The sequence below is a fragment of the Oryctolagus cuniculus genome, chromosome 2 (assembly GCF_964237555.1).
Source record: "Oryctolagus cuniculus chromosome 2, mOryCun1.1, whole genome shotgun sequence".
In the NCBI taxonomy this organism is placed as follows: domain Eukaryota; kingdom Metazoa; phylum Chordata; class Mammalia; order Lagomorpha; family Leporidae; genus Oryctolagus; species Oryctolagus cuniculus.
In genome coordinates this window covers 62739460-62766776 of record NC_091433.1, presented here as the reverse complement: position 1 = coordinate 62766776, position 27317 = coordinate 62739460, and the positions used below count along the sequence as shown (strand labels likewise).

At 34.9% G+C, this 27317-nt stretch overlaps 1 long non-coding RNA gene across 1 annotated transcript in view; it reads right to left on the bottom strand.

Annotated features, from left to right (window-relative positions):
• LOC138848472 (uncharacterized) overlaps positions 1-26477 on the bottom strand; it is a 1168718-nt gene extending 1142241 nt beyond the window's left edge. The window contains exons 1-2 of the long non-coding RNA XR_011386289.1: positions 26384-26477; positions 17782-17836 (exon numbers count right to left, since the gene is read on the bottom strand). This is a non-coding gene — a long non-coding RNA (uncharacterized lncRNA). The remainder of the gene's footprint in view (positions 1-17781; positions 17837-26383) is intronic.
• Positions 26478-27317: the final 840 nt, after the last annotated feature.

The following is a 27317-nucleotide window of genomic DNA, read 5'->3' as shown; positions in this document are numbered from 1 at the left end:
AGTGCCCTTGCCCTCTTGCTTCTCTTCTTCCTCCTCACTGGAATCATCCGAGGAAGAACTGCTCCAGCTGAGGTTCTTGACTACAGATTCCTGCAGACCATGGGAGTTAGCAGGTGGTGGCTCAACTATTTGGGTTCCTGCCCCCCCCACATAGAAAATAAGGATGGAGTTTCTTGCTCCAGGCTTCAGTCAGCACAGTTTTGGTAGTTAGGGGCACTTGGTTAGTGAACCAGCATATGGAAGACCTGTCTCTGTATGTACCTCTCAAATAAATAACTAAATATTTAAAGTGTATGGTAGGTCAATTTAACTGTTGGACTACTGCTAGACACTGATTTTTTTCAACAAATTGAATGTAAAGAAATCTGCATACTTATCAATGTATATTGAAATAACAGTAGAATAAGTGCCGAGGTAGATAGAGTGTTGGCAAACAGTTTGAGGATATCAACTCCTGTGTTCTCTGCTGCTACGTGTGTGTGTGTGTGTGTGTGTGTGTGTGTGTATTCAGGTGTGTGCTTAGGCTGTGAACTACTTGGAAATTTAAGTTAATGCACCCTGGCTTATATTTTCTCATAATGACAGACAGAATGCTAAGTGAAATCATAGCAATAACATTCATTATTTTAAAACAACTTTCTTAAGTATTGCATTACAAAAGAATACACCAATTTTTTTTTTCTCCAATCCAAACCATTGTTGAGGTAGTGGTTTGTGAGAGCAAAGCTCCAGCATTGGTAATTACATTAGTTGTAAATCTTTAAGTACAACTTTATATCTCCCACCTCTGTTAAGGTTATATTGTTATGCATTGCTTGTGAATTCTTAAGATTTATTAGTCATAAGCAAGTTAATTCAAGGTTAACTCACAAGATAATGTACTTGTTCATTTGCTTTAACTACAGCCCCATTGAGCAACAATGAATATGCTATACTACTCTTTAACATCACGTCCATTCTATTCCATTCTATTGAGTTATGAGTGTCTTTAGTAATTCTATGGCCCTGATACAAGTATAGGATCAATAACAAGCATTGATCTTGATTATCTTGTATCTAAATGCTCTCCCTCATGATTTAATTATGTATACTTGGTGAGGATGCTCTCCTTTAATAATTAAAACTCTCAGATTTGAGGCACAGGAGTCATCTGATCATCATTATCTCACCTGCACACACAGATAATAGGAATCTTCTTTTTTATTATTCATTCATTCATTTATTTATTTAGAAGACAGACTTACAGAGAATGAGGAGAGAGAGAGAGAGAGAGAGAGAGAGAGATCTAGAGAGATCATCTATTCACTAGTTCACCCTTCAAATGGCTGAAAAGACCAGGTCTGGGCATGCCAAAGCCAGGAGCCAGGAGCTTCATCTGGGTCTCTCAAGTGGGTGCAGAGGCCCAGGGACTTGAGCCATTTCCACTGCTTTCTCAGGCATATTACCAGGGAGCTGGATTCAAAGTGGAGCAGCTGAGATTTGAACTCATGCACATGTAGGCTGCTGGCGCTGCAGGCTGTAGCTTAACCAGTAACGCCAGCCCCCTTAGGGGTCTAGTGAAGTTGCAGCAAGATGGCTTCAGCAGAGAGCTCTATATAATCAATAATTACCTAGGGGCCCTAGGTCTCTGCCTTCTCTTTGTGAATCTCATGACTCTTCTCTACATCCCCCATAGCCTTGTACTACAAACTACCTGAGAACCAAAGAACTAAGGACATCATGCCTTCTACTACATTTTGTGATGACACACAAGCCAGATCATCTGGTTTAGTTCCCTTTAGTGGCCCTCATCTGCCTCCTCTCTCCAACTCTAGAAACTCTTCCAGTGAGCCCTCTGGAACTAATGACCAATGATTAACACAATACCCTGTACTTCATCCACTTCTCTGATCACTATCTTCATGATGCCACCTCTGCCAAAGACAGCACTCTGCTGTAGCCCTCAAATTGTAGTGTGAATCTCCCGGCCAACACCTATCTCCTATCACTTTACTTCAAAGTGACCTGGGCATCTTCTGTGCTTGGCTGATACTTCCACATCATTCAGAAATAAGTCAGCTTTGCATCTTAATGGCCCTAGATTTTCTAACCTGCACCTTCTTGTTGAAGATGTTCCTTTTATGTTTGGGTGGCTCTAGCTCCTCAATTACATGTTTTGGCTTCTAGTGTCATTGTCATTTCCTCCAATACCACTGCTCCTACAACTCTTACTGATTACTGGTTCTAAAGAATTGATGCCATCACCCCTGCCCCACTCTAGTCAACTTTCCTAACCCCATCCTCTTCTTCTATCTCTAAGATTTGCTCCTGAAATTCTTTCCTTTACTACCTCTTGAGCATCAGTACAATTTTTCCTTTGTATTTGGCCATTCTCTTTACTATATAAACACCCTGTTATTACTCCCATATGAAAAGAAGAAATAATATTTCCTGATTCAGTTTTTCCTCCTGCAAACACTCAATTTCTCTTTTCTGTTTAAGAAAACCCAGGAAAGTTGAATATCCTAATTGCCTCTCATTTTCCACTACTTCTTCCTCTAATTCTTACATGTTGATTTTAGGAAAAAGATTCTTCAGGCAAGAGATACTCAAGGGATATACAAAGCCTTCAAAAACATTATGGGAATGCATATTATGTAAAAACATATATGGATTTCAAATTTTTGTATCAAAATTAGCTTATCTTTTAATTCCAATCTCATGAATTTTTTGAATGCCCCTTTTACCTTAAGTTTAAGACAATCAATGAAACACCATTGAGTTTCACAGAGTATCAAACTTATGGAACTAATTTGTGCAAAAATGAAGGTACTTCAAAAAAGTTAATGGAAAACGGAATTAAAAGATAAATTCATTTTGATATAAAAATTTTTGAAATGAAATCCATGCTGGGTGTTTTCACAAAATGCATAGCCATGAACTATCTGAAGACTGCTCATGGTTCAAAACAAGTTTGTTTCATGATATAGTAACTTAGCAATTAGATAACTCTACTAAAACTGCATTCAATGAGGATCACCAGTGACGACTAACTTAAAATCAATGGTTAACTTTTGATCCTTAGCTTTCTTGACCCACTGACTTTGTATCAATGATGTCTCTCTCTACCTTAAAATATTTTTTTGATTGTATGTCCAGGACACTAGATTTTTCTGGTCTTCTTCCTACTTCTGTTCTCTCACTATTGTTCTCCTTGGTTATTTCTCATCTCTCAATTTCAGAGGTTAGAATTCCCACAGATTTTCAGTAAATTGCTTCTCTGTTCAGTGTGCATTCCTCTTGTATGCTGTAAATAATATTTAGGGTATATGGGCACGGAGACTGATAGGGTATGATTTTAAAAATAGTATGAAACTATACTTGGGGCACTTTTCTACCCCATCTATTCCTTATCCTCCATAATTACTGTTCTAAATTTGCATATTCCAGATGCCCACACTTTGATATTATTCAGTATTCTCACCAAGATGCCACCCCTCCTCCTTTGAACTGTCTGAACAGATTAACTATCATGAATCATTGGGAGAGATTTTTCGTGCAACACTTCTGCCCTCCTTGAAACACTTGGGATAATTAAGGAGCAAGGAAGATCAGCCTATCTGCCAGCCATGGTGCATTCCCAGACCTCTACATTCCCCTCTCAGTTCTTTCTTTTTTTTCTTATTTTTTTCTGTTAAATATTTATTTATTTATTTGAAAAGCAGAGTTACAGAGAGGCAGAGGCAGAGAGAGAGAGAGGGCTAGAGAGAGAGCGTGAGCCCATATGGGATGCCAGCACTGAAGGCGGCAGCTTTACCCACTACGCCGCAGTGTCCGCCCCTCCTCTCCCCTCAGTTCTTATTTCTCTGCACTATGAGGATCTTACTAGGAGGATCTCAAGCCACGGTGCTCTTGGATAATTAATAACTTGCCTAATTCATGAATACATATTAGGATAACCTGAAATGTTTGACCTGAAGTATTCACACTATTACTAAGGGCTAAGCAGAGGATGTATCAATTACAAGAAATGGTTCATTTTATGATTTTTCATTCACCATCAAAGATTGTGTAATGAAATATCTTGAAATAAGCTGATCAAGTTACTAACACCATGTTTGTATGGCTTTAAGTTCCACTATTGTTGAGCAACTTGTGATTCTACCTACATAACTCTGTCTTTCTTTATGTAATTGAAAGGGATACTGTTTCAGCAAAAATGTGCCAATTACATATCTTGCCCACTTCTATGATTGCTATAACAAATTAACATAAACTTAATGGCATAAAATATCATAAACTCATTCTCATTCAGTTCTGAAAGTTAGAAATCTGAAGTCACTTTTACTGGCACAGTATCAAAGTGCTGCCTGGACCATGATCTGTTTAGAGGCCTTAGGAGAGAATCTGTTTCTGTCATTCTCCAACTTCCAATGACTTCTGGCTTTCCTTGGCTTGTGGCAGCATCACTCTGATCTCTGCCTTCATGGTTACGTAATCTCATCCTAGTATGCTTATTTTTAAAGTCTCCTTCTGCTTCCCTTTTATAAGGATAATGAGATTGCATTTAGGATTGACCTGGATACTGGATAATCTCAGGCTCCTTGTTATCTCCCTACATCAAGTCTTTTTTTTTTAGTTTCTCTTTTGTCATGCAAGGTACCAACCACAGATTCAAAATAACATGCACATAATTTTTGAAGAGCCATTATTTGGTTTCTCCTACTCCTCAATCTTTGACTGCAAGCACAGATAGGTAATATCTGCAAATATTGTAAGGTAGGAAGGGGTAGGAAGGAAAGAAGAGGGGAAGGGAATATTACAATGTTTTTAGAACTATATCTACAAGTCACACTGAAACTGTTAAAAACTAATTAAAATCAAAATAGAATATTTTAATAATTAAAGAACTTACCAAGGAAAACTGTTAATTCCATTATCAATATTTTTCCCATGGTTTCAAGTTTGGATTTCTAAGTCTCTATGACTTATCTCACATGTGTGCTTTTTGCCAATATATAATTCAGATTAAATGCACTAAAAAAAAAGAAATGTGCAAAAATCCAGAACTTTTGGATATATATGTGTTGCATATCTATTTTGTACATATGGCTTTTTTCATAAGTATTAGAGCATAATTCTAAAACTTTAATGAAAATGGACAAATGCTATTATTCTATTTCAACTCTTCAGTCTTGTATGAAAAAATAATTTGCACAGTATTTTCAATTCCCTTATTACAATTTTTGCCACAAGAATGAGGTGTCAGATTTTTATTGTCTGATATATACTGGGAATTAGAATTGCATGCCCTACCACCCTGACCTTTATCTATATTCTGAATTTTGATTGGCTAACCTTTCTACTTCTTCTTTCTATTTATAGCTTTACTAAACTAAGAGTAACAGATAAAATGTCCAGCTAATAAATATACAGAGTAGCAGAAGGTCAAGCTGATAGAGGAGATAACAAAATTTCACATAGGATATGTAACATTCCAATGCCAAGACCTCATTCTCATGTAAAAATTTAAATAAGAATGCAAAATAGCATAACTGAATCCATTCTCTAAAAATGAATAAAAGAAATGTGGCAAATTTAACCCATTCTACATAAGGTTGCAATTTCCTAGTCTTCCATGGAAATATCCTTGAAAGATTACTTGAGGTCACAAAGTCAGTTTTCATTATCACTAAAGTGATGCCTACATATTTTGTATCTTAAGCTTTGTATGAGAAAAGCTATTTCAGATCTGTCATCTTTCTCAGTTGATACAAATTCACAGATCGATTATGACTTTTTTCAGCTCTTTTCTGATAGAGTATGTGTGGACAGAACCTGGGCACAACTACAGTTCATGACTACAAAGGACTAAACAATTTTACTCCAAATACCAAGTCACCATCATATTTTTTCATACTTCCTTTTAAACTCAGTTTGATAATAATAATAATCCAAATCTGTTCAGTTATGTTACATTATTACCCTTAGTGTATTTATAATTACAACCAAAGTGCAAGAAATTGCCACCTAAATTTAGAACAAACTTTCTTCTGGAAATTAGACACTCAGGAAATATGAATTTAAAAATAAATCTAATTGCCCCAGATTTTTAAAATAGCAATTAAAGTTATCATCATACGTGGATATTTACAACAAATAATCTTATTTTCAATAAATTTGCATAAATGCTACTTTACATATAATTTTTAAAGCAGGCTTTAAAGAAACCTATGAATAAACACAAACTGAGGTTTCTTCTGTAAGTTAATTCAGCATTCCAGAATACTTTATTTATGCGAAGGTGGTTAAGTATGAACTAAATACATATTTAAGTTTTCGGATACCTTCTTCAAATGTCCCCTTGAAAAGAGATTTGTTTAAAACATATGTACTCAGCAAACAATATTAAAGCATAAAGATCTTTTGCCTAGTTAAGGATAACAAGTAAAGTTTAAATTTTATCATCCTCATAAAATATAATTTAACTGTATCAAAGGCAACCCCTTATTATTCAACACAAAGAAACTGAGACTTGGAGACAAGTAGCACAGGAAATGAATTTATTCCGTCAGTTCAAGAGATAATTACAAAAGGTCAGCAAAATGAAATTTAAAAGACAAAGAGGATAATTAGACAAGAAGTTAAACAAAATGTAGTTTACAGATCTGCCCATGACTTGAATATAGTAAAAATAAGAATGAGGTGAGTTTGTTTGCAAGTTTAGAAACTGTCCATTTCTTCTAAAATGCTGGGTAGTGGAATCTAATTTTTCAAAGAAGAAACATGAAGAAAGGACATGGCTAATGACATGAAAGAAGGTAATCAATAAAACAAACATGCTAACAAAGTTAAAAACAAAGACAATCACAGTTAAATAGTTGACATGTGGAATCTGATATGGCCAGGCAGCTGGACTGTGGAGCTCAGGTTCTGGGTGAATGAGCAGTTAAAGAACCGCAGACAGGGACTGGTGCGTCCTGTGATGCTGCCATGCCAAATGGGGGTCAGTCGAGTCCTGGATGCTCTACTTCTTACCCAGCTCCCTGCTAATGGCCTGGGAAAGCAGTGGAAGATAGCTCAAGTGCTTGGGATCCCATACCCATGTGGGAGACCCAGAAGAAGTTCTTGGCTCTTAGTTTTTGAATGGCCCAGTTCTGGCCAATATAGCCACTTGAGGAGTGAACCAGCAGATAGAAGATCTCTCCCTTTCTTCCTCTCCCTCCCTCCCTCTCTCTCTCTCTTACTCTGGCTTTCAAATAAATAATTTAATCTTTTAAAAAAATGAACTACAGATAATAAAAGTATCCAAGTATGGACTGAGAAAATGCTACCTACTTTGTGGCAAGTTTTCTTTTTAGAAATCTGGTATTCTATAAGTAGTAAGTGCTATCTCAAATCTAATACTTAAAATTTACCAATTTGAATATTTTTCTTTATATATTGGCACTCAGTGTACAAGAACATGGATTTTAAGATAATAGCTAGTGAAACTGGAGAAATAAGACTACAAAAATTACTGAATTATAAAGCAAGAAATATATATGATGTAATAAACCAAACCCTCCATGTATATACCTTTACTAAAGAAGATCCAAATGAAGATCATGTTATTGGATAGAAAAGAAATCATTAATTACAAAGACTGACGTTTAAAACTTGAAGAAATTTGATTTCCTAAGCAACAGAGACAGAATTATTCTTGGCCAAATGCCTTCACATATCATTATCTTTTCTTATTTTAAAACTCTATAATTTAAATGATAATATTCCAACAACTTATTTAGTACCAGTATGCCCTCAGCTATAGAATTCTAAAAGTGTAAATAAAAAATTATTGAAGCGAAATGTTTAAAGGGAGTTATAACTCTTTAAGCTTTAATTTCATAAATCATGCTCTGAAACATCCTTTGATAAGGTTTTCTAAACATACTTAAAATATAATAAAATTATGAATCTTTTTTGTATAGTCTATTAGAAAGACTCTAAAGTAGAAAACATATTCAAATTACATAAAAATTATTGACATTTTTCTCATAGAGATATCATCAATATAAAGTATATACATTTTTCTAAGGTTCAGAAATTGTTACCAAGATCTAAATTTGACTGATTACTGACAGGCATCTTAATATGATTATTACACTGAGTTGGCATCACTTGTCAGTCTAATGGTTTAACAAAATATCACTATCATTTGTCATTTTATATACGACACTTCTTATCAGTGTACAAGAAACCAGGAGGGCAAAATAGTGCTAATATAACATAGCTGCTTGGATTATATAACTCATAATAGAAATTTCAGACTTTGATGGGCACTACCAATAAATTCATCTTCTTTTAAGATTTTATTTATTTATTTGAGATGCAGAGTTACAGAGAGAGAGTGGGAGAGACAGAGAGAAAAATCTTCCATCTGCTGATTCACTCCCCAAATGGCCACAATGGCTGGAGCTGCACCCATCCAAAGCCAGGAGCAAGGGGCTTCTTTTGGGTCTCCCACATGGCTGCAGGAGGACAAGCACTTGGGCCATCTTCTACCACTTTCCCAGGCCATTAGCAGAGAGCTGGATAAGATACGGAGTACCTGGGACACAAACTGGTGCCCATATAAGATGCCAGCGCTGCAGGCAGAAGTTTAGCCTACTGCACCACAGTGCCAGCCCCATCATTTATGTTTTAGAAGAATACAAAAACAGACCACGGTTGTGGAAATATTAATGAAGAAAACATCTCTTTGAATTGCGGGAATAAAATGTTTCAGAGGTTGTGTGTACCTATTTGCAGATTTTGAACTCTGTATATTATCAAGAACACACCAACATAACTCATCCAAGAACAAATATGAGCCCTCAGTTGACCAGCAGATGGAAGGAAATATTTTGTAATCCACACTTTTACCTACCTGTATTCCAACTAGAGAATCATGCCTATTTTTTCTTATCAATATGCTACTTTTTTTTAAAGGTAAGGATCCACTTATACACATCCCAAACTCTTAGACTTGTAAAGGATTTAGAGCTATTAACACACTCAGCAAAAGAGAATTAAAATTATGAATTAGAAAATTCATAATGTACACTTGAGAGTCAACCAGTAGACACATAGAAAAAAAATCAAATTTTAGAAAAGAGAAAAAAACAAAACAGTTACCCATTATGAGTTTTCTGCTGTTATTCTGATGCAATTACAAATTTGGTTCAACGCTTCATAGGAGTCAAGCAAAAAGGAAATCACAGAAAATTGATAGAGTCACGGTACCACCAACAGTAACAAAAGTGATGATCAGGAGTAGCACGCCTCTCTCTGGTTGGACAATCAGGAGTCTAGGTTCTCTTAGGTTAACAATGTCTCCAACAAGTGCTGTAATAGCTTCATCGAAGTCTTGTTGAGGACTCGCTGTCTAATGACCTCTTCCTAAGTTGCTCTGTCCACGAAACTTTTTTGATCCCTATAACTACTTATAAGATAAATAATTATTATTAATAAGGAAAGGATATGAGGCTCAAAATATCTGCCTTATTTTCCTAAGTTTACACCACTGTTAAATAGCAGAGACAAGATTTTAAAACAAGGCTGGTGCCGCGGCTCACTAGGCTAATCCTCCGCCTTGCGGCACCGGCACACCGGGTTCTAGTCCCGGTTGGGGCGAAGGATTCTGTCCCAGTTGCCCCTCTTCCAGGCCAGCTCTCTGCTGTGGCCAGGGAGTGCAGTGGAGGATGGCCCAAGTCCTTGGGCCCTGCACCCCATGGAAGACCAGGATAAGTACCTGGCTCCTGCCATCAGATCAGCCCGTTGCGCCAGCCGCAGTGCGCCGGCCACGGCGGCCATTGGAGGGTGAACCAACAGCAAAGGAAGACCTTTCTCTCTGTCTCTCTCTCTCTCACTGTCCACTCTGCCTGTCAAAAGGGATTCCAATTCAATCCCATCAAGGTGGCATGTACCAATGCCATCTCACTAGTCCCAGTGATCAATTTCTGTTCACAATTGATCATAATGATAGGACTAAGAACCAAAGGGATCACATAAACAAGAATAGTGTCTGCAAATACTAGCTGATAGAATAAAAAAGGGAGAGAATGAGCCAACATGGGAAGTGAGATACACAGCAGACCCATAGAATGGCAGATGTCCTAAACAGCACTCAGGCCTCAGAATCAGCCCTTAAGGCATGCGGATCCAGCTGAAAAGCCCATGAGGGTATTTCAGGCATGGTAAGCCAAGACACTCTGGGGAAAAAAAAAAAAAAAAAAAAAAAAAAAAAAAAAAATCTCTGCGAGTGAGATCACAGTGGAAAGAATGGGTCATCAAAGAAGGAGGTACCTTTCTCTGAAGGGAGGCGAGAACTTCCACTTTGACCATGGCCTTGTCTAAAAATTTTCAGAGTCAGTGAACTCAGGGGGCTTCCATAGCCTTGGCAGCTCATGACAAGAGCCTAGGGTGATTACTGAGGCCATAAACAAGAGTGTCAATTTGTTAAGTCAACAACAGGAGTCACTGTGCACTTACTCCTCATGTAGGATTTCTGTCCTTAGTGTGCTGTACATTGAGATGTAATGCTATAACTAGTACTCAAACAGTATTTTTCACTTTATGTTTCTGTGTGGGAGCAAACTGTTGCAATCTTTACTTAATGTATGCTAAACTGATCTTCTGTATATAAAGAGAAACGAAAATGAATCTTGATGTGAATGGAAGGGGAGAGGGAGTGGGAAAGGGGAGGGTTGCAGGTGGGAGGGACGTTATTGGGGGGGAAGCCATTGTAATCCATAAGCTATACTTTGGAAATTTATATTCATTAAATAAAAGTTTAAAAAAATAAAATAAAATAAAAAATAAAAAAAAAACCCTGTGTATGTCTGGCTCCAATTCTCTTTTCTTAACCAGAATCTACATAATGAATATTGAATACAATTTTATTGAAGTATTTCTTGTACATGCATATAAAATAATGATTTCACACCAAAGCATAATTAAGAGGCAATGTGTATACAGTAGAAAGCAGAGTAAAATATCAGAAGAATGATTTCTTGGTTTCCCATTATCCAGAATAATTTTTTTTTTATTTTCTCTTTGCTTGGCCAGTTTCAATCTAAAGAAATGCATCTCTATAAATATAGTGCCTTTGCAGTGTTTTCCCCTCCCCTTTCTAAACAGGTGGTACTGATTGAGAGAGAAAATTTCCTGACAAGTGTATGAAACAAGGCTAATTTATGCTGTCAGTTAAAATCAAAGTGATGTGCTGGATTGTTAGGTGACATCAACTCATGAAAACAGAAAACTATCCAAGAAACAGTGAAGACAAAGCCAAACGTTCTCAAGGCAGGAAGATGCTAAATTGCCTGCATTTAAATCTCTTCCCCTGTCACAACGCAGCTGCCTTACCCCCTCTGGGTTCCAACCCAGCTTTACCCTTCTTTGTTGGCAGGGTCCTTTCCTTTTGCCTGCCCTACCTAAAAAGTCCTGGTTTTCACCTAAAGACTAAGCTCTAAGGCAACTCTTCCTGGGATTCATTTTATCTCCTGCATACTGGACATTTCTTTCATTACTCTGAGTTTTACTTTATCCCAACAATCCTTTTCTACTCTCATGACCTACACAGGAGCAATCCACTTACATACGAATAGTAGAAATTCCCCTATTTCTAAGAGCTGAAGCACTTATTTTATGTTCCTCTACAGACATGGATGCAAAAATCCTAATGAAGTTGCAAAGCTCCCATTTAAACGGAGCTGACACATTCAAAGGAAAAAATTAGTTTCAATTTGAAGTTCTGTTTTGAATTAATGAGTATAAATATGATTTTGTAAAATTCTCACAAAACTGAAGTAGCTTAATCTCAACATATAAATAGTCATCTTAAGGAATAAATACCATTGTTGTGCTATGATTACATTTGGAAAATACAGGTAACACATTTTTGCATGTGAATGTTATAATAGTTTATTGTTCTAAATTCATATCCTAGATTAAATTTCAGATAACTGCACTTAATAAAAATCTGTCTTTGACACTCTCCCTGTTTGTATTTTGAAAATTCCTTACTACTTTCAATTGATAATACTGAGCATTTCTCATCTTGAATGAGAAATCGTGTATTCCTATTTGGAATAATTTCTATTCCAAACCTTGATTGTCATTCTTCCATCAAAACATGGCTGTCATGGTCCCATTTCATGAGGATCACTCATTACCCAAAGTGACAATGGTAGAAAAAATGATGCATCTATGAGACAGTTGGATCATTTTTTGTATCTCCTAGATATACTTTCCAAAGATATCAAAGTGGTCATGAAGAATTTCAGCCATTAGTGTTTCTTCAAAAGAAAATGTAGATAAAAGGGATTTTTTATTAGGAAAGACATTAAGTTACTCTCATGTTAGTTAAGCTTTTTTAGAAAACATTAAAGTTATCTCCTCAAGGTATCTTCATTAGCTATAAGGTTTCTCAAATCATTCTTAATTGAAAATCAACATTTAAAAACATACTAATAAAAATGTTTTCATTCTCATTGAATTAAATGATTATAATGTAGTAACAAATCGTATTAATTACTGAAGTTAATTTGTATGTATAAACAGGTAAATAAAATTGAAATTCTTTTCAAATTTAGCTACACACACATAAATGTTCTTCTAGAAACAGATTGATCTTTAGACATATGGAGTTTCCCTGTTTAAGGACCTTAGAACCCCTTTGGATACTTAATGAAAATCCATTGTTCTAGCTTTCTTGAACATAATGAAAACCACGCAATATTTTCTAGTTCTAGTTATAGTGCATCTCTGGTCAGTGTGAGTCAGGGGGCTGGCCAGGCATGCAGTTTAAGGGACTTGTCCTTTGAATTCTCAAGCAACAAGTACAGTACAAATTTTTCAATTTAACCTCATGAGTTTACTACATGGCATTTTCTCTTAAGCAAGCTAACAGCAACATGATGACCAGACTTAAAGAAGTCTTTACTGTTAATTAAATTTCATTTTAAGAATGGTCACTAGGAACCATATAGATATAAAATTAAGAAACTCTGTGAAAGTGAGGAGTAGTGGATGGAATTGCCACCACTGGAAACAAGGCTACCTGAGAAGATAATCTGCAGGATGAAGGGCACTGAGTTAGAGAAAATACAGACAGGCCAAGGAAGACAGGAGAGTGATGCCCTCCACCAGGGAAGAGTGTTAAAGAGAAATTTCAGTGGGTTATAGCTGTTGCTGCTTGGGACAGATAGCAAGGCTGTGATGTCAGGCTAAAGGTAAGATTTTATTATAAAGGTTAAATATCCATCGGAAGAATTTTAAGGGGGAAAATGGTGATCTGACCAGAATGATGCTTCAGACTAATTTCAACAGAAAGAATAAATATGGGTAGACAAAGAGACCAATCGTGAAATAATTTTGGGCTGAGAGGAACTGCATTAGACAAAAGAACTGTAACATACTGCTTCAATTAGAACAGCATATTCAGTACAGACTTGTTTGGTCCACAAGATGATGTGATACATACAAAATTCAAAGTGTTAGACAAATGCTTACCAGTAAAGGATAGCACAGGGAGGGTTCTGTACCAACAGGACAGAGCTGCAGTTAAATGAACTCCAGCTAGTCACCATTCCTTTCTGACAGCTTTTCCAACTGACTTCTCCTTCAATATCTCATTTGCAAATAATGGCAAAGGAAGATCAGAAACTCTGTTTATAATGAACACGCCACCAGGTTTGAAACATCTTTTAACCTACAGCCCACATTTAATGAACTCAGGTTGTGTGCAATTAAAATAGAGTGACTTTACTTTTCCCTCTAAGATCAAAGCATATCTTCCTCAGAAATAAGATATTCCATCATTTGGCAACACTGTAATTAGAGGCTGATGTTTCAGATTTCTCTATCTCATACATTTTAACAGGTCAGAGGTAGTGCACTATGTTTTACATATTGAGCACTGGAAATTGAACTCTAATAAGATCCTGTAATTCCAAGTGTTATCATTTTTTAGTGAGTACTGGCATCAATGAGATGTAGTAATGAATTTAAAGATAGAATTTATGATTCTGGAAAAGCATTAAAAATAAGATGTTTTGAGAAAAGTGTCTTGTCCTACAGGAGCCCCTTTGATTTGGTATCATAGGCTTTTTGTCAATTGTACAAGAATAAGGGTGGATTTTAGTGTCCCTTACCAATGTAAAGGAAATACCACTGAATTAGGGCTCAGGGATTTAAATTTTTCTCTATTAAAATTCACATTCTATTTACCAAACAGAAAATGGAGTAAGAAGATGAGGAAGGCTCTGTACTAAAAGTGTTAAGAAGGTGCACCTGTCAAGATATACTTTAATTGTTTTAAATGAAACTGTTTGGTTTTGTGATTCTTTTTCTTTTCTGAGTGCTTTGAAATCTAGAACGTCACTGTTCAGTGTGAATTGATAATACCCATGCTAGCAAGGGAGGTAGTCTCTTACCACCTGTGGTAATTCAGCATTGGAAATATGACAAGTGCAACTGTAGAACTACATTTGTAAATCATTTCATCTTAACTGCAGTAGTCACTGTAGAGGCTGCAATTGAGGGGATGGGACACATAGCCCTCGTCATGATAGCTAACTTGTTCTGCCTGGGTTCTGACCCGGGCTGTGTAGTATTTTCTATTACATCTAGGGAATGAGAGAAAGAGGTGAATATCCTAAATAGAACTACAACTTTCTGCTTTCCCAACAACTTTTTAACATTTGAGAATAGTTTTACAATTCCGAAAGAAAATTGTCAGATAGTAATACAAAGATTTCTCACATACCCCTTGCCCCATTTTTCCTATCAACATCTCATATTATCTTTGTGACAATTAATGAACATGCAAGCTTGTCCCTCTTTTAAAATCCAAAAATCTTTTAGCCCTTTCATCCCTCCCAGCATCTAGTAGTCAATATTATGTGTTCAGAGTTTTTTTGTTTGTTTGTTTGTTTGTTTAATTTTAAATTTAGCTCTCTTCTATCTTAACCCTCTTTCATTTGCAGGGGCTTTCCAATCACCAGTCATCCTGCAGGTTTGTTTCTTTACACAGGACATATAATGTCAAACATAGAACCTTGTCTCCATGGTTCAAAGTTAGAGGTTTTTTTTTTTTTTTTTTTTTTTTTTTTTTTCATTTTTTCTACCCAGCCCCAACAGCCACTCCCATTGACGAATTAGTCATCCTGTAGTCTTTGGAGCTACTGTTGTGTTTTCCTCACTGGGTTTCCTTTCTCCATTTCTACTGCTTCTTCTCCAGCTTCCCCAGGCCTCCAAAACTGCTCCTCAATGGTTTTCCAAATGCAATTCTAATGTCTTTTATTAGTGTAAAGAACCTGCTTTTGTTTTTCTTGGAGAAAATGAAATAAAATGCAAACAGCTCAGCACAGTTGCAGATGTAATCATATGCTCTAGGTCTCTCATTTCCTGCCACTGTGCAACATTTATTCTATGCTTCTTGAGCATGTAACGTTCTCCGGTTTTCTTGATCTTACTATATATTGGATGGATATAAAGTCTTCTCTTCCTACATAGCCTGGGATAATGGCTATAGGCTCTTCCTCCAGATCCTTGCCCCTCATCCCTACTCTCTATTTTTAACACATACACACGGCCACCACTAACAACACCACTTCAGTTACCTACCCTCACTGTGGTTTAAGAGACAACTTTGCCACATAGCCCTGCATTAGCCCTCAAGGATGAGCTAGATATCATGCTCTCTACTTCCTAAGCACTGTACCCTGATTTTATCACAACATCTACCCCAGTGACCCAAAATTCTTGTGAAATATTTATATCTTTTCCAGTAATTTCAACTTCCCTACCTACACCTCTGTTGTCTAAAGCCATGCGCTTATGTCAAACCCTAGGTTTGAATGAAAGAATAAGAACAGTAGGGATTGAACATTTAGAAACAAAATGAAAATTACAATAATAATTACAATAATAAAATAAATAATAATATATAATAATATATAATATTATATAATATGTATTATATATTATATAATATATAATATTATATAATATAATATTATATAATATTATATTATATAATATATATATTATATAATAATAAAATAAAATAATAAAAATACATGTGTTGCATAGGTATAAACATATTTAACTTTGACTAGTCCTACAAAGAATATAAACATGAATTGAAGATAAAATACACCAGAAATATCTAAGGAAAAGAGTATTGGAATCATGCATTTGTAAAATATGTGGCCCTGCTAAGGTGACTCTTTGGTTACAAGGAAGGTAGCCTACCCAAACTTCTTGCTCATGAGGGCGTTTTCCCTGCCCTTTCTCCTCTTCTCTGCCAACTACAGGACAAAGGAAAGAATCGACTGAATTGTTTAATCAACAATTTTACACCAAATTTAGGTTATCACAAAGCTACTACTGTTTGATGCTTTCCAAAAACCAAAACAGTTTATTCATCAAAGACTTTATCTGCAATCATATTAATCAAAAATAAAATTGGAATCTCCAAAATAAAAAAAAATAATTTCTTTTATAATACCACCTATCTATGAACAAGCCAGTAGGTATTTTATAAGTATAATCATCATTGCTCATTCTAAAAATAACAGTATTCACTGTATTCAAAAAAGACAAAGCAATTGCATGAGTTGGCAATGTGCAGCTGAAGATCACCAGATAAAAGCACTGCCCAACACTTCAGCTGGTGAGTCAGGAAGATACCCAGGGGATAGCAGTCTCAGTGAGGGCACCAGCAGATATGGCCTGGGTTGGACAGCACACCACAACTCTGTATGCGTAGATGAGATATTAGGAATCTGAACCATTCAGAAAATCAAGAATTTGAAATATCACAGGATTTTTATTTCTCTAGGAGTGTCAGTGACAGATACCTCAGCAAGTGAGTTACGTTTTTTTTTTCCCTAATAATAGTTTAGAGAAAAGAACATTTGTAGTCAAGATAAAAATTCCAACATACATTATTCCTACAAAATAAGACTACCTTTAGAATTTAAAAATGCCAACAAAGCTTCCATTTAAAACCTCACATCTTAAATTGTTTTTATTCCTGATTGAGAAAAGAGCCTGCAGCAGGCTGATAGTTCCCTGTTCAATTTGTAGTAGAGATAATTCCCAAGTAATTACATCAATGTAAAGGAAGTGACAAAGATAATCTAGGACAGGAGGTAAAACTAAAGTTATTTATGTTCACATTTGAAATAAACATAAGAATTAGATGATCATGATAATTACATTGCAGAAAAACTGAGAATTATTTCATCCCACTTGTCCATTTAACTCCAAATATGACAAAGATACTCCTTCTTACCTTCTGTAATTAATACAATGGTTTTGATTCCTATTTGCATGACAACTGTTAAGCATGCAAAATTATTAAAGAATTCAGTTTCTCTAAAAGAAGTTATTGTGCAAAATAGGTGTTCCACAATCCAAAGTTTGAACATTAGTTGTTAAAAATGAGACAATGTATAAATCAGCTAATGAAACAGAAAATCAATATCATAGATATATAAATGAAATTTAAATATTAAAAATGACATAAAGACAGTGAACAAAATATAAAGGCTTGGCCACAAGCTTATTTTTTTTCATTATTAAAATGATCAGACTTTAAAATATACTAGAATTCTATGAGAGAGCATAAGAGCAAATAATTTACATCAAAATAATTATATTGAATTTAAATAATCATATTAACCCTCTTCATGTATTTTTAAGAAATAGTGAAGTTCCAAATATTGAGATTTTGTAGTTTTTAGCAAAATATTGCACATAAACACTTACTGTTATCTTCATGCAGGAAAAATCGATATCCACAACAAGAGCTTGACGTTATTGCCTGTTAAAAAGTCACAAAAATGAATATGTTAATTTAAGATGTAATAAACTCTAAATTGTAATAGCTAATAAGATTCTTTTATGTTTATAATAAGAAATACCATAACTATTATTCTTATAGTTAAATAAATTAAAAACTACAAAAGGCAAGTGAAAATTATTTCTCAACATACATCATAAGTCAAAAATATTACTGAAAAGATAAATAAAATTTCAATTACACAAAAAACAAAAGCACCCTAGTTGTAGAAAGGAATGCATTATTTTTTCTCCATAATATTTGTATGTAATCTGATGATTGGTTTCTATTGAGTAAATAAAAAATAGTTTGAGTTTCATTCTCATTAGAGATTTGGTTTAATGTTTGTCTGATTTGACAAATCTTGATTAAACCATCAAATAAATTTGAAATAACCAACAGGAAAAACATCCCAAATTAGGGGCACTTTTTTCCAAACAAGTAGAGAATTCATGATGCAGTATACATGTCAAGCACACTATTTCACTCAATAATTGATCATTTACTGAAACAAAAATCAAATCAATCATGTATTGAGTGCCTGATGTTGAGTTGTATCTGTATATTCAAACTGAAATAAAGAACTTAAATAATTATCCAAATAACTCAGGACGAAAGTGTTTAATTTTCAAGAATCATCCAGCTCAGTGGGGCAAATATTACTAGAGGAGTGTTTTTCTTGAATTATTTTCCCAATGCTAATTTTACTTTTCCTGTACCTAATGTACCAAACACAGAAAGAGATGACAAGGTTTGCATGAAATATCTACAAACAGAAACAAAATATTTGAGAATGTTTTAATAAAACACATTTTACTGTTAAAGGAGACAATACAATATTTTTCTATGAAAACATCTAAAAATATGGTAATTATTGAAACTTTATTGGACATATATTATTAATTGTTATATGCATTTCCACTCTCTCTGTTTATCTTGTTTAATTTTGTCCTCCTCCAGTCAATGTTAATTGACTTCTGGAATATTTTTTCCTGTATATGCTCAATGTCAGTTTCAAAGACTACATTTGGCCAAATCATTCTCTGCTTTATATGGAAGAGGTATTATTTCACTCAAAATTGGGAGCACATTATTTTGTTTAATAAACTTCTTTTCATTTTTGAGTAATCAAAATCTGTTGACATAGTGAAATCCAAAATGTTTCTTCATTTCATATCCCTGTAAGTTAAGATTTTTTAAAAAAATCATACAATCTAGACTTGGGGAAAATAAGACTATTTAAAAGAAAAAAAATTAAGAAAATTTTTATGATAAACTTAAGAAATAGCTTTGCATCATATATGAAAAAAGATGTTAGGATAATAATAATTACTTGCTCAAGAAAGAGACTAAAGTAATAAATAATTTGCCAACAAATGTCTTATTCAAAAATACCCTAATAAATAACTTCAGGTTAAACCTAAAGAGCTTACATAAAAATAATTAACAACCATAACTTTTATCCTTTACCGTTGTTTTTAGGGAGTAATGCATTTTGACAATGTCCTCAATTTTATTTAAATAATGCAAAACAAATAGTTGAAATTTATTGTTATACATTTACTTTTCATTCTAGAATTAACTTTGCATATTATAATACATAAAGTGTAATTTTTATTTTAAGAATGAAGCTATATGAAGTCAAAATATGTGTAAGATTAAAAGATAGCTTATTTCTCCCCACAAAAATAATTTTCTACCCACAGTAATTCTGGAGATGTATAATCTTTCTTTGAATGATAGAGACATCATTTTAGGTGCTTTTCTTTTCTTGCTTCACTACATAATTATATCTTCAGCATTTTATACATGTTGAAAGTAAAATCTTCCAGCTCGAAGGAAATATTCTTGCCACTACATACATTATCCTTTTAAGAATGCATAAGATATTAATATCTCTATTGTTAGAGATATTTGGAGAGTGGTAGACACAATTAAATGGGAGGAAATAATAGTTCTGCCTTTTTTGGACCTACATTGCTGTCTTCAAGGTGGTTGAAGGAAGATTAATCACGGCATGTAACACCCACAATTAAGTCCTTGGGCATTCCCCCACTCTATTACCCAGTATGGCTGCTCTTCCGTTGGTTAAATGCCCTAGCAGTACTGCCTACTGATAGCATTGTGTGTTCTATTACTCTTGAATGACATGAGATGAAGATATCCTTTTTTTTTTCAATGAACTGTTATTGGGAAAGTGCTGTCATGAGGTTGGAATGGGGAGACCACAGATCCCCCCCACCCCCGGCATTCCCTTCCCTCTGGGTTGCTAAGAAAGCCCCTTGGTGAGACCTCCAGGTTTCCAGGGAGCTAAGTATGAAATCAATTCTCCATTTCTATATTCTCTCCTTTCATTCCAAAATACACTGGAAGAAGAGAACTAAGAAGTTTGAAGTTTACTGAGCAAGTAAAGGGAAATTAAGAAGAAAAATTTTGAGTAAGAATAAAAGAATTAAAGAAAACTGATTCTGGTGAGGTTTGCAATGCTGTATGTCAAGGTATTAGGAAATTAGTTGGCAAAAAGAGTCCTAAAATTGAGGTGCTTAAGAGGAAAGAAATAATACAAGCAAACAAACTTTAGAAACAACTTCGACATCTTATTTTCCTAGGTACAAATGTGTAAAATAATTTAATCTCTGATTTTCTGATATTTTTGTTGACTTGCAACAAGATCTGCAAGCTTCAATCTGAGGAAGATTTTAATACAGCTCTATTCCAAAGGCAAATAAAAAATGCAGGCTTATTACTATGCAGTAGAGAGCTCTGGTCACTCTAATATTATGCTAATTGTCTAAAGATTCTCCCATATCTTAAATTACAGAGGCTGATACAGTCTAGGAATTGACTCACACAGAACTTGTTCCCAGAAATTTGAATGCTGTCCCAGCTACAGTCATTACCCTTCTGGCATGCCCTTTTATTGTTAAACCAACTAATATCTAATTACATTTGGATGGGAAAAAAGAAGAAGAAATAACGAAGAAAACAACACTCATATCCAAGTAGCTGCTCTAGGATTCACACCCAAAAGCATGGGGAGTTTGGACAAGGATTTTGGCTCACTTTGATACTAATTCTCTCCTTTAGAATGTTTAGAAGCTCAACACCATACCCGGGTTCCCAGCTTGCCAAAATGCATGCTGGTTTCTTGGTATGATTTTCTAGCTCTTTTGCTATTAGTGCATAATTTGACAGTATGCTGTCACGATAACAGAATTCATTAAGGGCTTTCAGTTTTGTTCTGCCAATGAGGATTTTTGGCTGCATGTAGTGCTGGCCTCTGAAGGTTGATCCATAATATTTGTCTTATAAAGCCTTGTCACCTCATAGCATGACTGATGCTACAAAATAATCCATAATGATCCCGGTTCTCCCAGCATGAGCTACTCCCTAAGGGTAAGTTAGGCACTACTGGAAACCACATTAACTTCTTTATTATCAAACTTTGGTGCTTAAAATAGGCTGCCTGAAAACGGATACATCAAGCAATCCCATCTTGCACCATTTGGATTGGGGAATGGATTAGGAATGTAATATCTTATTATGAGAAAGAAAATTCCAAATTTCCAGATTCTGAAGATTTTCTTTGTATAGTCATTTTTGGAGGCAAAGTGTGTCTGAAATAACTATGCAATTCATACTGTAAAGGGAAAAAAAGCCTTATTGTTTTTCAATAATACTTTCCAATATTATTTCAGTGGAAAAATGTCACATACCTTTTGCTATTTCCAACTATATTTTTAATATCACATAATTAGAGTTTGACTACATGTTCTACCTTTTGCTATTGAATTGTTTATTAATTTTTTGTAGTGTGCATTAGGGACAGTTTAAAAATCCTGTGAAATCTTTTTATGCTAATGAATTCAAAAGTAATTGGGTCAATCTCCTGGAGCACTTTTTGGGTCTAGAATGAAGAACTGACCCACCTTCAAATTCTTTCCTGTGGTTTTAGTGAGAGAATGAAAAAGAATCAGGCCAAGCCCACCAAGCATAATGGGAAATAAATCATAGCATACTGGATGATATTTTATTGAATGAAGAGGGAAAATAAGTATAACCTATATTTAGAGAAATGGTTCACCATCAGAGATAATTTTGCTTCTCTGGAGACATTTGACAATGTCTGGTCACAATTTTGCTGTCACAATTGAGGGATACAATTGATATCCTGTGTACAGTGGCCAGAGATGCTGCCACACATCCTATAATACAAAAGATAGCTCTGCTCTCACCCACATACACATATAAATAATTGCATTATCCAAAAAACCAATTCTGTTGATGTTTAAGGAACCCTCAGAAAAAGGGAAGAGTATCCTTCATATTTCTCTAGAGTTCAATTATCTGGCTCATAGAGTAAAGAGGGTGAAAAAAATCTGTAAGGAGAGGTGGCCCTAAGATTTTTGAAGGACAAGGTCAATCCACTGGTTCCTCCTGGATGGGAGAAAAAAAGGGAGTTTCATTGCCTCCACTGTGTTTTGTATGGGGTGTATGACTGACACTCGAAAAAGAAAGCACAAAGCAAGAGCCCACCTGGTGAGAGTCCAACAGGCAGCTTTAGAAGGAGGAGAATCTATGTGAAAGGCAGAGAGACAGAGAAACTTCTGAACATTTCATCCCCCTTCTTACTTTTATTATCTTAGCTTATCATTTTTTTTTTATTATTATTTTTATTTGACAGAGTTAGCGAGAGAGAGAGACAGAGACAGAGACAGAGAAAGGTCTTCCTTCTGTTAGTTCACTCCCCAAATGGCCGCTACAGCCAGCGTGCTGCACTGATCTGAAGCCAGGAGCCAGGTGCTTCCTCCTGGTCTCCCATGCGGGTGTAGGGCCCAAGCACTTGGGCCATCCTCCACTGCCTTCCCGGGCCACAGCAGAGAGCTGGACTGGAAGAGGAGCAACCAGGACTAGAACCCGGCACCCATATGGGATGTCAATACTGCAGGCGGGAGGATTAACCAGGTGAGCCATGACACAGGCCCCAGCCTATTATTTTTAATTTAATTGTTTACTCCTAAGTTATTTTACCATTTCTTTCAGGGATTCATTAAATTCTTACAAACTTTTCACACTAATAAAATTTCGAACTCTTGTTGGGACAAAGTATATATACATATATATATGTATACATACATTATATATATTCACATACATATATATACACATATAGTTATATATATATATATACATATAAATATTTCATTTAGTTGCTTCCTTCCCTAATTCAAAAGGATGCAATTTGGGACTTCACATAGTTATTAATATAAGAGTAGAAATCTCAGAGAAAAGGGCCTTTCTTCTACTCAAAAGGTCATTTGCAAAATAATGCTTTAGTAAGAAAATGCAGTGCTAGTATTCATCATTTAGGTAACATCAAGCCTCTCATTTCTCCTTCCTTTCCTTTCCTTTTTCAGTTTTGTTTTTCACTCTTTCCTAATTTCTACCACATTTACCAAATGCCTGCCCTGTGCTAAATTGCTAGAATACAAAAATACACACGGTATGATCCCTATCCAATAGAACTGGAAAGCAGGCAGGAACAGAAGGTAGTACGTTACTGAGAGAGTACAGTAATAAAGTTGTCAAATATACTTAACAACAGAACATTTGCCTTTTCTCTGTGAAAATTCATTCAGGTATGACAAAGGTGTTTATGTTTTACTGTGTTATGCTTCTGATTGCTTTGTTTGATACAATATTAATTTTAGGTAATACATTTCAACTGTACATAAACAAAGGAAAATACAATTAGAATTTCAGAGGAATCCCAGGCTGACAAATTCAAAGTTTCACATCTTTTATAAGTTATATAAAAAAGCATGATGGAATAAAATCCATAACAAGCATCTTAAAATTTAAGGAAAGAGAGGTAAGCTGATAGTCACTATCTTCACCCTTGAGGAACATAGTTGGAGACAGACATAGATGAAATGAACATCTCCTTTTTGGTTTCCATATTAAATGCTAAGGGCAAGTGTCAAACCAAAAAGAACAAAGAGAACCAAGAGAATGCTTGGAATTTCTTTTATTTTTTATAAATGCTTCTTTGACTCATAGATTGCTTGAAATAGATGTGTATTTTTTATTTTGAAATTTGAAAAATACACTCATTAATTTCTAGAGCATTTGAAGATCCTCAACCACATGTATCATCAATTCAAATTTTGCTCTAATTGTTATGTAATATGCCCTCCACATGTATTTTCCCCATATGTACTTTACTTTTCCATAAGGTTATAATTTAAAGAGTTAAGGATTTTATTTATGTCTTAGAAGACAATTTCTGAAAATTATATGAAGTTTATTGATAAATTGGAATCAGTAAATAATTTTAATCTGTCAATAAAGTTATTTTATTTTTTTAGAAATTTAATGATAAATTTAATGATAAATTTTTGTAAGCACTTAGACATAATTATAATACAACTCTTTGAGGACAGAGGTACTGCATGGGAAGTTAGTGCACAGTGACTCTTGTTAATTTAACAATTAACAATCTTATATAAGACACCAGTGATCACCCGAGGCTCTTGACATGAACTGCTTAGGCTATGGAAGCCTTTTGACTCCACAAACTTAGACAAGGCCATAAGCAAAATGGAAGTTCTCTCCTCCTTTCAGAGAAAAGTACCTCCTTCTTTGATGACAACTTCTTTCCACTGGGGTCTCACCCACTGAGGTCCTTCATGTAGGACATTTTTTTGCCACAATGTCTTGGCTATCCATGCCTGAAATGCTCTTGTGGGCATTTCAGCCAGACCAGAATGCCTTAAGGACTGAACCTGAGGCCAAAGTGCTATTTAAAGTGATTGTCAATCTATGAGTCTGCTGTGTGAACTGTTTCCCATGTTGGAGCATTCCCTCCTTTTTAATTCTATCAATTATTATTACCAGACCCTTAGTCCTATTTAAGGGGATTTGGGGTCCCATGGCACATTTTTAAATTGTACCCTTAGAAGTAAGACTGTAGGAATGAAGTATACAGCTTTATAGTTATAAGCATCATACAAATTATAATTACAACTTTAGGAACATGGTGATTCTTCCCACCATGCCCACCCTCCTAGTCACACTCCCAACACCTCTTCCTCCTTTTTCTCTTATTTCCACTTTTATTTTTTTCTGATATCTATTTTCAATTGACTTTGTACACATATGTTTTACTCTATGTTAAGTAAAGAGTTCAACAAATAGTATAAAAAAGTATTTCTAATGTTATAATGGTAATATCAAATTATTAGACTACTAGTATTTTAGAAGTTTGTTTTCTTCTGAAGTATTCTGGCTTTTTTAACAACTGATACTTAGATTTTTTCATGTTAATATGATATTAATACAAAGAGAACATACTCAATATAGTTCACAATACAATTCTAAGAATATAATATTCCTTCTTGTCTCCAATTTGAAATTTGCTTAATTTTTTCTTTATAATTATGGCCACCAAAAAGGGAAATTATACGAATTTTACAGTATGAAGAAATGTTTACGAATGTATATCTATTTACATTCATGATAAAATTTTACCACAGGAGAAAATAGTAAGCAGTTTGGAATACTACATAAGTAACTTTTTAATCTAATGAGATAGATATAGAATTTGGTCACAAAAAAGAAACTTTAACATTATATTCAAGGCGAAATACAAAGTTGGACTGAAAGTACCTGATTTCAATAATTACTATCAACCTAATGTAATCAAAAAATGTGGTGTTTGTGGAAGAATAGACAAACCAATCAAGAAACAGAATAGGATCCCCAAAATAGCTAAATAGTTAACTGATCTTTGACCAAAAAAATGCAAAGGCAACACAAGAAAACAACAGTTATCTTTCAAGAAACAGTTTTGCAACTAATGACATTTACATACAAGAAAATATATACACAGATCGCATCTACCCTTCATAAAATCAATTCAAAATAGAATATAAAGCTCAATGTAAAATCTAAGACAATAAAGATTCTAGAATATAACATAGGAGAAAATCTAGCTGATCTTGAGGTTTGCCATGAATCTTTGACCGAAAGCTAGACACATGAATGGAGAAATTGGAAATCTGAATCTCACTAAAAGTCAAAAATTTTGCTCTTCATAACACATAGTTAAAAGAAGGAAAAGAGAACCACAGACTGTGAGAAAATATTTGCAAAAGATTTATCTGGGATGGGTTTTTACTCAGAAGTAAAACTGACAGTTGGGACTCCTATTCTGACATTGCAATGCCTGGATTTTAGTCCCAAATTTGCTCCTGTTTCAAGTTCCTGATAATGCACAACTTGGGGTGCAGTAGGTGATGGCCCAATTTGTTGTTCCCTGACACCCGTGTGGGAGACCTAGACTGAGTTCATGACTCCTGCCTTTGGCCTTGGCCCACCTCCAGCCATTGCAGGTGTTTAGAGAACTAAGTAATTGAATGTTTTCCCTCTCTTTCTCTCTCTTTATCTCTCTTTGCCTCTCCAAAAAATAAAAAAAAAATTATCTAAAATATACAAAGAATTCTTAAAACTTAAGATTAAAAAATATACCTGATTAAAACATGATCCAAAGACCTTAACAAACACCTCACCAAAGAGATGGAAAACAAACATGAAAAAATGTTCTATACCACATATATTCAGGGGCATTCCAATTGAAGCAACAGTGAGTATCATGCATACACCTGTCATAATTACCAAAATTCTGCTGGCAACAAATGTTGTCAAGGCACCCTCATTGCCAGTGGAAATGCAAAATCATATAGATATTTTAAAATACAGTCTACTAGTTTCCTAGAAAATTAAATATATTATACCCTATGAACCAGCAGTCTGGCTCATTTATATTCACCCAAAGGATATGAAAATTTATATGAGATTACAAAGACCCAAACAGTGATTCTTTTATTTCAACTTAGAAACCTTTTATTTTAGGTACATAAGCTCCATGTATTTCATATACACAAATTTGGCAACGCAGTGATCCTTCCATATCATGATTCTTGAAGACAGTTATGCATAATTGCTAAAACTGGGAAGTAATCAAGATGTCCACTGATAGGTGAATGCGAAACCACACTGAAGTGTACTTAGACAATGGGATAATGCTTAGGTCTTAAAAGGAGCAAGTCTGCATGCCATGAAAAGAGATGGAGGAAGCCTAAATGTCTAGTACCACGTGAAAGAACCAATCAGAACAGGTTACCTACTGTGTGATGATTCCAACTATATGACATTCTAGAAAAACCAGAACTACAGAGACAGTGAAGAGATCAGTGATTGCCAGGGGCTAAGGAGTTGGTAGGATAAATAGGCAGAGTACAGAGGATATTTGGGGAAAACTCCTGTGTTGTGGGTACATGTCACATGTTTTTCAAGTCCATGGAATGTAAAACCAAGAATGAACTCTACTATAACCTGTGGGTTTTGAGTAATAATTTTATGCCATTGTAGGCTCATGGATCATAACAAATAAATCACACAA